The sequence below is a fragment of the Podarcis filfolensis genome (genome assembly GCF_964270895.1).
Source record: "Podarcis filfolensis genome assembly, chromosome: 1".
In the NCBI taxonomy this organism is placed as follows: Eukaryota; Metazoa; Chordata; class Lepidosauria; order Squamata; family Lacertidae; genus Podarcis; species Podarcis filfolensis.
The window spans coordinates 98184782-98195933 of NC_139604.1; the positions used below are offsets into that span (position 1 = coordinate 98184782).

General features: G+C 42.2%; 1 long non-coding RNA gene across 1 annotated transcript; it reads right to left on the reverse strand.

Annotated features, from left to right (window-relative positions):
• Window positions 1-876: 876 nt before the first annotated feature.
• LOC310766621 lies at window positions 877-7791 on the reverse strand. Its single transcript, XR_014550284.1, has 2 exons — window positions 7033-7791; window positions 877-1499 (listed from the first exon to the last, which is right to left on the reverse strand). It is a non-coding gene; the product is annotated as an uncharacterized lncRNA (long non-coding RNA).
• Between the last annotated feature and the right edge of the window lie 3361 nt (window positions 7792-11152).

An 11152-nucleotide genomic window follows, 5' to 3' on the forward strand; every position in this document is an offset into this window, starting at 1 on the left:
TGGGCCTTTGGCCTGATCCTGCAGGGCTTTTCTTATGGTCTTAGGGAAAGGCTGGACCTGAAGGCTGTAGCTCTTCACCTCCCACCCAACTCACTGTGAATTCACTAATTAAACACTTTGACCTTATATCTGAAATGGCTACCTGGTGTGTTTTCTTATGATGGAACACATGACATATGGGTCTCTAACTCACCTCTTGAAATGGTTGGCTGAAGTTATTACCAGCCAGTAGTTCTAAACCAGAAGAAAGGTTCCAACAAATGACATGTGTTTGTTTCCCAGGGCACAGTTGCTAAATGGGAAGGTCTCCAGTTTTCCATCTAAAGGGGTGAGAAGGAGCCCTTGCAGACTGCTATTCTAGTTATAAAGATACCCCAATTCTCATTCACTCAATTTTTTTTTTGCATTGTTGCACCCATATACAGACAGAGGATGTGTGCCCCAGGAGAAGAAGGTGCAGGGAGTGTTGTCTGTGTCCTTCTTCCTGGAAAGCAGATGTGCACACACAAACTAGGTGGTCAAATCTGTTCAGCTACTAAAATTTGTTTTCTTTCCCAGTCAAATAAGTTTCTCAGTTAACTGAGTGAGAAAAAGCAAGGTGAAAGTGAGATAAAATAGAATTAAATTGTGAAATATATGAAATACGATTGAGCTCTGTTAAAAAGAAAACCCCCCACAGAAATACAAGAATAAAAGTCCACCAGCCCCAGTTTAAGTGAAATGCTTTCCTAGGGGGAATTGCATCTACCGCAGGCACCAATTTAGAGATTTTCCTCTCTATTAAAGATCCTGACAGCCAATTATCTACCAAACAACAATCATTTAGCCAAACAGGGATCATGGATGAAATCATGTGCTGTATTGCTTAGCCCCAGCTAAAGGCACACACTCCCTTTATTTTCGTCCGTCAAACATCATTTCATTCACATACCCCAATATACATGTGTTTCAGGGTTACATATATTTCATTTGAAATAAATAGACATTTTTTCTGCTCCTTTACATTTGAATTGCAGAATTCCACCCCCCAGGGCCTCGAACAGCATAGAGATTTTAAAATAAAACAAAAACTGAGTCCCCTACTGAGCTGCTGATTTCCACCCTCCTTGTTCACCACAGATGTTTCACTTTCAAATCAGTCGCAGTGTGGCTCCAGTAATTTCAACGGACTGCTTCAGCACTGCCTTGCAACTTAATGTAATGTGAATTCTTCTTCTGAGACTGGTGATAAGAGAGATGTGGGGATAGAAGAGAGGGCACCAGGAATACCCAAGACATATGGTAGTGTTACCATCAAACCAAGGGAAAGAAGCACTGCCCTAAATCAGCATATTGAAGTAAGAACTGCCTGGAGCATGTACAAGATTCAGCATTTGAATGAAGACAAAAGGAGACAGGGCATTGCGCTAGGTCCAAAAGCAATGCTGTGTGTGAACGAATTCATACTGAAATATCCCAACGTGTCTTCTCACATTTCCCTGTGCTTTCTCAGCTCAATGCTGAGAGAGAGGTCCATCAAAGTGAAATAAAAAGAGTTAGTTGTTCCATATGTCAAAGCAGTGAGTATTACAGATGCCTAATAATAATAATAATAATAATAATAATAATAATAATAATAATAATAAAATAATGTTTATTTATACCCTGCCCTTCCTGGTTCAAAAACCAGGCTCAGGGCAGCTAGCAGCAAATATAAAACATTGATTAAAATGTGACTTAAAAACAGCATAAAATACAACATAAATGCAGCATCAATGTCAATAAAATTCAAAAATTCAGGGATCATCTTGGGGGGGAAAACCGCAGTCAGTAAACATCAAATGATCACCAGGGTTAACTGGCCAAGTTGGTCCTACTAGGGCCAGCAAGGAGACCAGGGAAGAGTTTAAATGTGGAGTCCCAGAAGGGTTTTTTCATAGAAAAGAAAAGGGAAAAGGGAATAGAGAATCAGGCTAATTCAGACTGAAGGCCAGGCAGAATAGCTCTGTCTTTCTTACAATACCCCTTCTAAAATGGCATTTCATGACCCATGGGATTATTTTTGAGGACTGTGCACCAGATTCAGGCCTATTTGGAGGGATAGGGGCCTCATTTGAGTCAAGTTGAGACAGGCTCGGATTGCTACAGACCAGGTTGAGTGGCCCAAAGCCATCTGGGGCCAGGGCAGCAAGTCCCGTTTTGCCGACTGAAGTGAAACGGGAAGGTGCTGCCCTGCACACACACTGCATGTCGCCCGCCTCCCTTGCTTCCGCCGTTGAAGCTGTGCTCACTGGCATTGCACAGCTGCAGTTCTGGCGAGATCTCACAAGAGCCCTGACAGATCGTTCGGAGGCCTCTGCACAATCTTGCCAGAACCTGGAAGCCACAGCTGCCTCTTCTCTTTGCTTCTCTGGAGGCAGTGGCAGGGGGAGAGCACCCCCCCGGAGGTGCCCCTTGGACTCTGCCCCCTGGGGCAGCAGCCTCAGTCTACCTCATGGATGAGCCAGCCCTGCCTCCATTTCTCATTTTTCTAGTCTTAAATTCAGTTCCTATATGGGAAATCCAACCAGAAGACCAATTGTATATTGGGGAAGTAGTGAGTCTAATATGGCTACCCTTCCGGCCTCTGTTCCTCCCCCCTTCCTGGCAGCTGTTAAGTTTTTGAAAATAACATAGTGAAATTGACTTGTGAGGTGGTGTGTTGTTCGATAAGCACACAGAGTGCAACGAGACTGAGTGTTTGGGGAGGGAGCATAGCTGTCAACGTTTCCCTTTTTTAAAGGGAAATTCCCTTATTTTGAATAGGATTGCTCACAAGAAAAGGGAAAAGTTGACAGCTATGGGAGGGAGGCTCCTTTAATTTCATTGTACACAGGTTGTACAATGACAATAAAGGTATTATTATTATTATTATTATTATTATTATTATTATTAGAGGTGTGAAAACCTCCTCTGATGTCCTAATCCAGGCATGGCCAAATTCAGCCCTCCAGCTGTTTTGGGACTACAACTCCCATCATCCCTAGCTAACAGGACCAGTGGTCAGGGATGATGGGAACTGTAGTCCCAAAACAGCTGGAGGGCCAAGTTTGGCCATGCCTGTCCTAATCAGTTGGAAGGAGGTGAAGCCCCCCACACAGCTGCCTTAATCAGTCTGGGAGGCTAGTGTTGGGAACCCTCTTTAATGTTGGAAATTGTTACTGGAAAGTGAGGCATTGGGAGAAGGTGGCTATCTATAAAATCAGATGGCTTGGGCAGAGTGATTTAGAAGCTTGTGCATGGACTGATTGGCCACAGGGCTGTGCAATCTAAGACTACCTGGGGGAGTCACTTGGCTACGCTTGAGGGCTTTCAAGTGGCAGATAGAAGTGTATACCTGGTATGTATATATTACTTGCTGTCTAGGAATAAAATCTTCTTCTCAGCCACTTGTGTTTTGCATTGCTTATGATTTTTTTTTTTTAAAGAACCACCTCGCATTTGGCAAGACAGTTCCCCACATTTCCATATCTATTTGCAATTTCATTTTTTTAGGCCATCCTGAAAAACCTTTAGTATTTTAGTAAAAATTACTCCTATCTACACATTTTTGCACACGTTCCACTAATATAATGCATTTTTGTAGGTTATTTTAACTAAGGTTTAACTAAGGTTTTGTAGGTTATTTTAACTAAGGTTGTGTGCACTTCAGCCCATATGTGCATTTTGTGCAATTTTGTACATTGTTGTCTGAAGAATTGCATTGCAAAATTTGAAGACACACACACTTCAAAGGATGGTTGAGTGTTGGTCTGCATATTGCTTCAGAAAGTGTAAATTTGCCTTTACGTGCAAACTGAATCAGATTTCTCCCCTCTCTCTACTAATAGCTCTGATGTTGCAAAGGTTAATGCAACTGTTGCAACAGTTCATTTGTGAGCTATCAGCTCAGGTTCTTCAAAGCTCATTAGCGTGCAAGAGTAGAGTTTACGAGTACAGAATAAATTGCTCAGGTCCTCTGCAAGGTAAGTAACATTGTGCATTGAAACACTGTGTGTCGTGAAATGTGCTCTCTTCAAGAACTGAGATCCCACAGATAGCAGCAGATGTCCTCATATGATTTTATGAATAAAAGGTACAATCTGATGCAATCATGTCATTAATACACACGCAGGCACCAGATGAAAACACAGCAGAGCAGATGGTTTTGAGATCTTAGATGGGTGTTTTCAGTTCAGCAGCTAATTATTTAGCTGTTGTGGATTAAACCAAACACTGTCTGCAAAGCTGCTAGCATTAGTCTTTGAAAGAAAGTTCATCAAAACACTTCACGTCTTGCACTTGGAGGTGCTATTTTAAAGCACCCAAGTGCAATTACACAGCACAAGGAAAGAAATGCACGGGTTATATTTGGAAAGGGTTTGTACCTTTTCACAAAGTGCTAAATAACTGCAAACAAAAGCCTCAGAGGAGGTAAAGTTGAAATAAAGCATATTGGGTCCAGTAGAAGTTTAGAACAAAGGAATAACATCCTATGACTTTTACAAATTGCAGCGGTTAGGCATTTGGGAGGTTAAAGCCATTTGTTCTGATCTAGAGCCCCCTGTGCTTGCACACACAGAGCTTCTGCACATATAGAATTTCCTTGTGCATGTATGGGGTTTCCTCTCCCCTTTGATGTGAATACGGGAGACTGAAGGATCTAGTACCTTTTATTACAGCCTTGATGGTAGGGTAGGCTAACAAACTTTTAAGGTGCACAGAAGGATCCTTTCATGTCTAGACCCTCATACTCACTCTTTGACACTCCTGTGATTTCAAAAGCTGTAATACTTGAAATCATTACACAAAATCAGAATACTTTGGGAAAGATCCCGTGCTGCCGCTTGAGGTTCTGCATGTGTGCAAGAGAGAGATTCTGATTTTCTACAAAGCCCACTCATATTCAAAGCTACAAATAGCTTAGCGTTGCAATGTTGGATCACTCAAATACCAGTGATGCGCGACATCAAGGGACACTGTGCTTCAGTCACAGCTTTCCTTGTATACAAGCCTCTCCATGCCATGAGAACAGCTTAAGGTGCCTTTTATGTGTGAAATTTGGGGAAAATAAATGTTCATGTCAGTGCTTTGGAAAATTCATTCATTCTATGAGATATGCTTTCATGCTGATACCATTGGTTGGGGGAATCTTCAGCTGTGGTTTTCTGGCTGCTCTTTGGCTAAAATTGTTAATAATAATACTAATACTACTGCTACTACCACTACTACTACTAATAATAATAATGTAATTTATTATTTATACCCCGCCCATCTGGCTGGGTTTCTCCAGCTACTCTGGGCAGCTTCCAACAAAATATTAAAAATACAATAAAACATTAAAAACTTCCCTAAACAGGGCTGTTTGATGAAGGTAGCATAAATAAGCCAGATCTCTGAAGCAGGTTGACCCATAACTCCTTAGAGACAAAGCAACCTCTCATTGGCATCTACACTAAAAAGAAATAATCATTAATCCCTTGGGCGTCCTCTATGAATCACAAACATTCAAAACATACACTTTCTTTTGGATATCTGGGAAGGAACACAAATTTGGCATATGCACACACACTCACACACTCCTTTTCTTTACCAGAGCCAGTTCCCTCTCCATAAAGGAGGATTTGACTTTTAAACAGCATGAGTACAATTGATAAAATGTTAAAAGGGACTGCTTTGACCCTGCAAACAATATTGCTGCTTCATTAAGAAACAGATCATTGTAAGCCAGAGAAGATCAAGCTAACCTTAATCCTAGAGGATTGTGAATAAAATGTAGGCTGATTTACTGACAAAAGTGCCACATTCAGCAAAGCACACATTCTGGACAGCACAGCAGGTTGGAGAACTTTGGGCTCTTAGGCTGCTAAATCCTTATGGAGTGCTTATAGACACTTCCGTTCTGCACATGCCTTACACCTTTCCCAGTCCTTTATTTTCACCTTGGCAGCTTACAGAGCAGGGCAGTCTGACTCCCATTTTATTGTGGATTTCAGATACATTCAAACTTAAACCAAGTCCTCGCAGAATGTACGCCAATGATTTAAGAGACAATGATAAACGTATAGAGCACTAGAGGCTGGACTAGCCAGTAGGGCTTTGGTGTGGTGGCACTCATTGGCAGAGCCAATCAAGTGCTCCTCTGGATGTGTTTGAACCATGTCGTCACAAACACACACAGACACACACCCCTTTGAATTGATTTCAGTTAGGAACTGAACTGATTTAGGCAGCAAGGATGTGTTTGGTGTACAATGAAATAAACACCTATCCAACTTTTAGAAGACATCTGAAGACAGCCCTATTTAGGGAAGTTTCTAATGTTTGATGTTTTATCGTGTTTTTAATATTCTCTTGGGAGCCGCCCAGAGTGGCTGGGGAAACCCAGACAGATGAGCAGGGATTTATTTATTTATGACAAGCAAGAGTACACAACTTATCCAAGAAGGCCACGTCATAAGCTGGATGTCTCTAGTCAAGTTGTGAGACTCAGTTACATGTGATTAAAAGGCTGTTGTTGTTTTTAAAAAGTCACAGTTATTTTTATTTATTTACAGATTTATAAACTGCTTCACAACCGAAAGTTTTCTGAGATACAATGGGCTACATATTGCGGCAAGCAAAAGGCAACAAACCTATTTCTAAAACTGTATAATTATTATGAATTAGTTATGAAGCTTTCAAGAATCAAGAGCTTCTATCCAGTCCACCCTCCCACATCAATCCTCCAGTGTGGCCAACAGGGATCCTTCCCAAGGAAGCCCACAACCACTTAAGAAGCAGAGGAGGCTGCCACCCCCCTTCCCCAATTTTTTTTTGGGGGGTGGGTGGGTCAGAGAGGTGGATCAGTTTCCTTGTGTTCAAGGAAACGGAGGGACTCTTAAAGGGGTTTTTAAAACATAAATGTGAAGAGGTCGCATTTCATTTCATGGACATTGAGGAGGAACTCCTACCGTACTTTCTCTAATTTTCTTTATTTGCATCTATGCCCTCCCTTTCTCCCATGGAATTCAAGGTAGCATGCATGGATCTCACCTTGCCCCAATTTTATCTTCACACAACCCTCTGAGCTAGGTTGGGCTGAGCAATGTTGAGCTTCATGACAAAGCGGGGAATCTGAACCTGGATCTCTCCAGACCTAGTCTGGCTTCCACAGCTGTGCTATGTAGAACTTACACCTTGTCTTGCTCCAACCTAGAAGTCCTTATGCATACAAAGCTCCTGTCAGAGTAGACTTTTCCATTCCCTGCAATGAGAGGGCAGCTCTGGACAAGAAAACCCTCATATACGTGGAATGGATTCCACATCTGAAAGGAGAAAACCAGAAGCACGTCTGATAGATTTATTCATTTTTTCTTTCTTTTTAAAAACATTTATAATCCACTCTTTACCTGAAGGTCTTATAAGAGACATAAAAGAGTGACCGATTCCATTTTGGGGGCTTAATTCTGCCCAGAATTATGAACAAGTGAAAAGGCACTGATTCCCCTAAGAATGATATTCATCTAACCCAGCCTTTCTCAACCTGTGGGTCCCCAGATGTTGTTGAACTACAACTCCCATCACCCCTAGCTAGCAAGGCCAGAGCTCAGGGATGATGGGAGCTGTAGTCCAACAACATCTGGGGACACACAGGTTGAGAACTGCTGAACTGTAAGGAGACACTTAAAGGTAAAGGGACACCTGACCATTAGGTCCAGTCGTGGCCGACTCTGGGGTTGCGGCGCTCCTCTCACTTTATTGGCCGAGGGAGCTTCCGGGTCATGTGGCCAGCATGACTAAGCCACTTCTGGTGAACCAGAGCAGCACACGGAAACACCTTTTACCTTCCCGCCAGAGCGGTACCTATTTATCTACTTGCACTTTGACGTGCTTTTGAACTGCTAGGTTGGCAGGAGCAGGGACTGAGCAACGGGAGCTCACCCCGTCACGGGAATTCAAACTGCCCACCTTCTGATCGGCAAGTCCTAGGCTCTGTGGTTTAACCCACAGCGCCACCCGCGTCCCAAGGAGACACTTAGCCTAACAGTATTCAGCAAACTGATTAATCCTCACATTGTTGTTGTTAGCCACAAAGACTAAAAACTTCATGGTCAGAAAGTGACATTCCAGACCAGCGATAAGACTATGCACCTGCATGGCTCGGCCATTATTGCCAGTCAGAGGTGCTTTGTGGGTGCCCTGAAGCCACTGTGCTCTGTCTTTTTTAGCATTTCCACTGCCACTGATATGGCAAAAATAAAAATAAAAAATTGTCCAGTAGCACCTTATAGACCAACTAAGCTTGTTCTGGTATAAGCTTTTGTGTGCATGCACACTTCTTCAGATACATAGATACCCATATGGCAGTTGGTCTGTTTGATGCTGTCTCGTGCCCAGGAACACACCCTCACTCCAATGCCTAATTTGCAACAGACTCATTTCCCCCTTTCGTCTACTTGCACACACTCCAGCCAATCCGCAGCCGTACATTTTTAAAAGGGAAACCTTTTCAATTAATGAAGTTAATGAACTGGTATATTGGTGCATTGATGTAGCACAGATATGGGATTTTAATTGTGACAGGTATTGTAAAATGCACATTAAATTCTTCTAATCGTTAAAGCTATAAAGATCTGAGATTTTTTTTTGGAAAGGCCTTCCGTTAGGTTCCATAAAGTTTAATTACTGCAAGGCTATGCATTAAAAGTCTTTCACCCCATGGCGTAGGAACCGGCATGTAGAGTTCAAGGTGCTCTGCTTACAGTATAATCTGCCGCTTCTGGTTTTCAGAACTAATGAAGTTTTGATTTTGCGTTTTTGCGGCAAGCTGTTAGATTTGATTTCCCTCATTTCTTTCCAGCTGTAACTTACTCATTTGTATTGTCTGTTAGTGCGTGTGGTTCAGTGCTATTAGGTAAATGGGTGAAACTAGGAACCAGCTGAGAAACCACAAGCATGTAAAAGAGCCACATAAAGAAGTACAGTGGTACCTCGAGTTATAGACGCTTCAGGTTACAGACTTCGCTAACCCAGAAATAGTACCTGGGGTTAAGAATTTTGCTTCAGGATGAGAACGGAAATTGCGTGGCGGCAGCGGGAGGCCCATTAGCTAAAGTGGTACCTCAGGTTAAGAACAGTTTCAGGCTAAGAACGGACCTCCAGAACGAATTAAGTTTTTAACCCGAGGTACCACTGTACAGATGGGTAAAACCAGGGCTTTTCCCCCACCTGGAACTCACCAAAACTCAGTTCCGGCACCTCTCAGGTGGGCGCCAATGCCATTGTAAGAGAACAAGGGAGGCATTCATGGTGAGTTCTGGTACTCTTTTTCTAGAAAAAATAGCACTGGTAATAAAGGCCACAAACTGTCCCAAGTGGCTACAGACTTCAAAGAATTAGTTGAAAAGAATGATGGTTGCCAGTTCATTTCTAGGCCCAAGTCAAGGTGCTCACATTCATGTTTAACACCTTAAACGGCTTAGGCCCCAAATATCAGAACGACTGATCCTTCCCTCCAGACTCTCAGGGTCAGATCAGTCGAGGGGGCTTTCTTGGCAGTTCCGCTGCCCTCATGAGTTTGAGGGATGACAAGAAGGCATTCTCTGTCGCAGCCTCTAAGATGTGCAATTCCCTCCCCAGGGAGGTGAATCTGGAACCTTCATTATGCAGTTTTGGTCAGGTGCTGAAGATGTATGCTGGACTCTTGCAACCCGAGACTCAATTTTTTTTTATGACTCGCCCATTTCTCTTACCTGCAGTGTGTTTTAACTTTTTTAAAGATTGCATTTTTAAATAGTTGTGACACATATCGAGACCTCATGAGGAAGGGTGGGTAAGAAATCTAAGAATGAGATTCAGCTGGTGAGTCCTGGCAGTAGAGGCTTGCACAAGCACTTCTACTAGCACTATAGGGCTTTCCCCTCTCTCCTTCCTTGTGTGCCCCCTTCACCCCGCCAACTGGCAGGAGGTTGGGAGAACCCCCAGAACGGGGGGGGGGGAGGGGGGAGGAGAGGGCAGATCATTCCATCAGGAAAGCAGAAACGCTTGCGCTGATGGAGCAATCTGCTTAGCGCTATGTCATAGCTGTCAACTTTTCCCTTTTCTTGCAAGGAATCCTATTTGGAATAAGGGAATTGACAGCTATGCACTATGTTGAATTCTCCCATAAGTAATAATAGTAATAAGGGGATGTAGAAAATAAATATGCATTAGTAGTGCAAATGCAATTAATTAAGGAGGGTCACACATACATGTTATGTGGAAAATAACTGCAAACATTTTTGTAAAAAATTGTACTTGTTAATGCACTGGAATGATAAGCATTGTAATATTATTTCTTGTTATTTATGTGATATATAGTAATCTCTCTCTCACACAGAGAGAGTTCATTAATAACAAGGAACAATGTCACATCACTCTAGTACATTATGAAATGAGGCCACTTTCCCATAGATATGTACATGCTATGTACATATCAAACTTACAATATGACATTTGCAATGCGCCCTTAGTTGCATTTGTACTACTAATGACTTAGTGAGATACATTTTGCACTCCTGTAAGGACAAACAACTGCCCCCTTCGCAAATAATTACTAGATTTTGTGTAGTGCAAACAGCTGTGCCATATAAATGGAGTACACTGAGTAATTCTCTAATCTGAAGCTCACCAATCTCATTTTTTTAAAGAAAAATGAAGCTATTAAAAGACACTGAAATGATACCATCTAAATCTTGGTATTTGTGCTTTGCATATTATTTGGCTACCTAACGATGGCAGCAGACCTGCGAAACACCTCTCTGTTTCAGTAATGATTCTTTGGCCCCTAGCATTTCACACATCAAAGAGACAATCCTGGGTTCACCAATGAAAGTCCACTCAGGAGGGAACTTCAGTCAATCACAGCTCTGTGAGATGTGTAACTGAGCAAAACATATATTTACTGAATTCATACTTTACCTTTTTAGGCATCTCTTTGGAAATGTGCACCTAAAAGAGGTGTGCATGCTTAGAAATCCATATTTAAAATGTGATGTGTGAAGAGGGAGGACAGGAGAAGCTGATATGAGCTAGCTGAACCTTAATTTTACTTTATTTCTTACAGTTATGTATCTCCTACCTTTCAGGATACAAATCCTACCACGGCAGCTTACAAGTAACAGTCAATTGCATA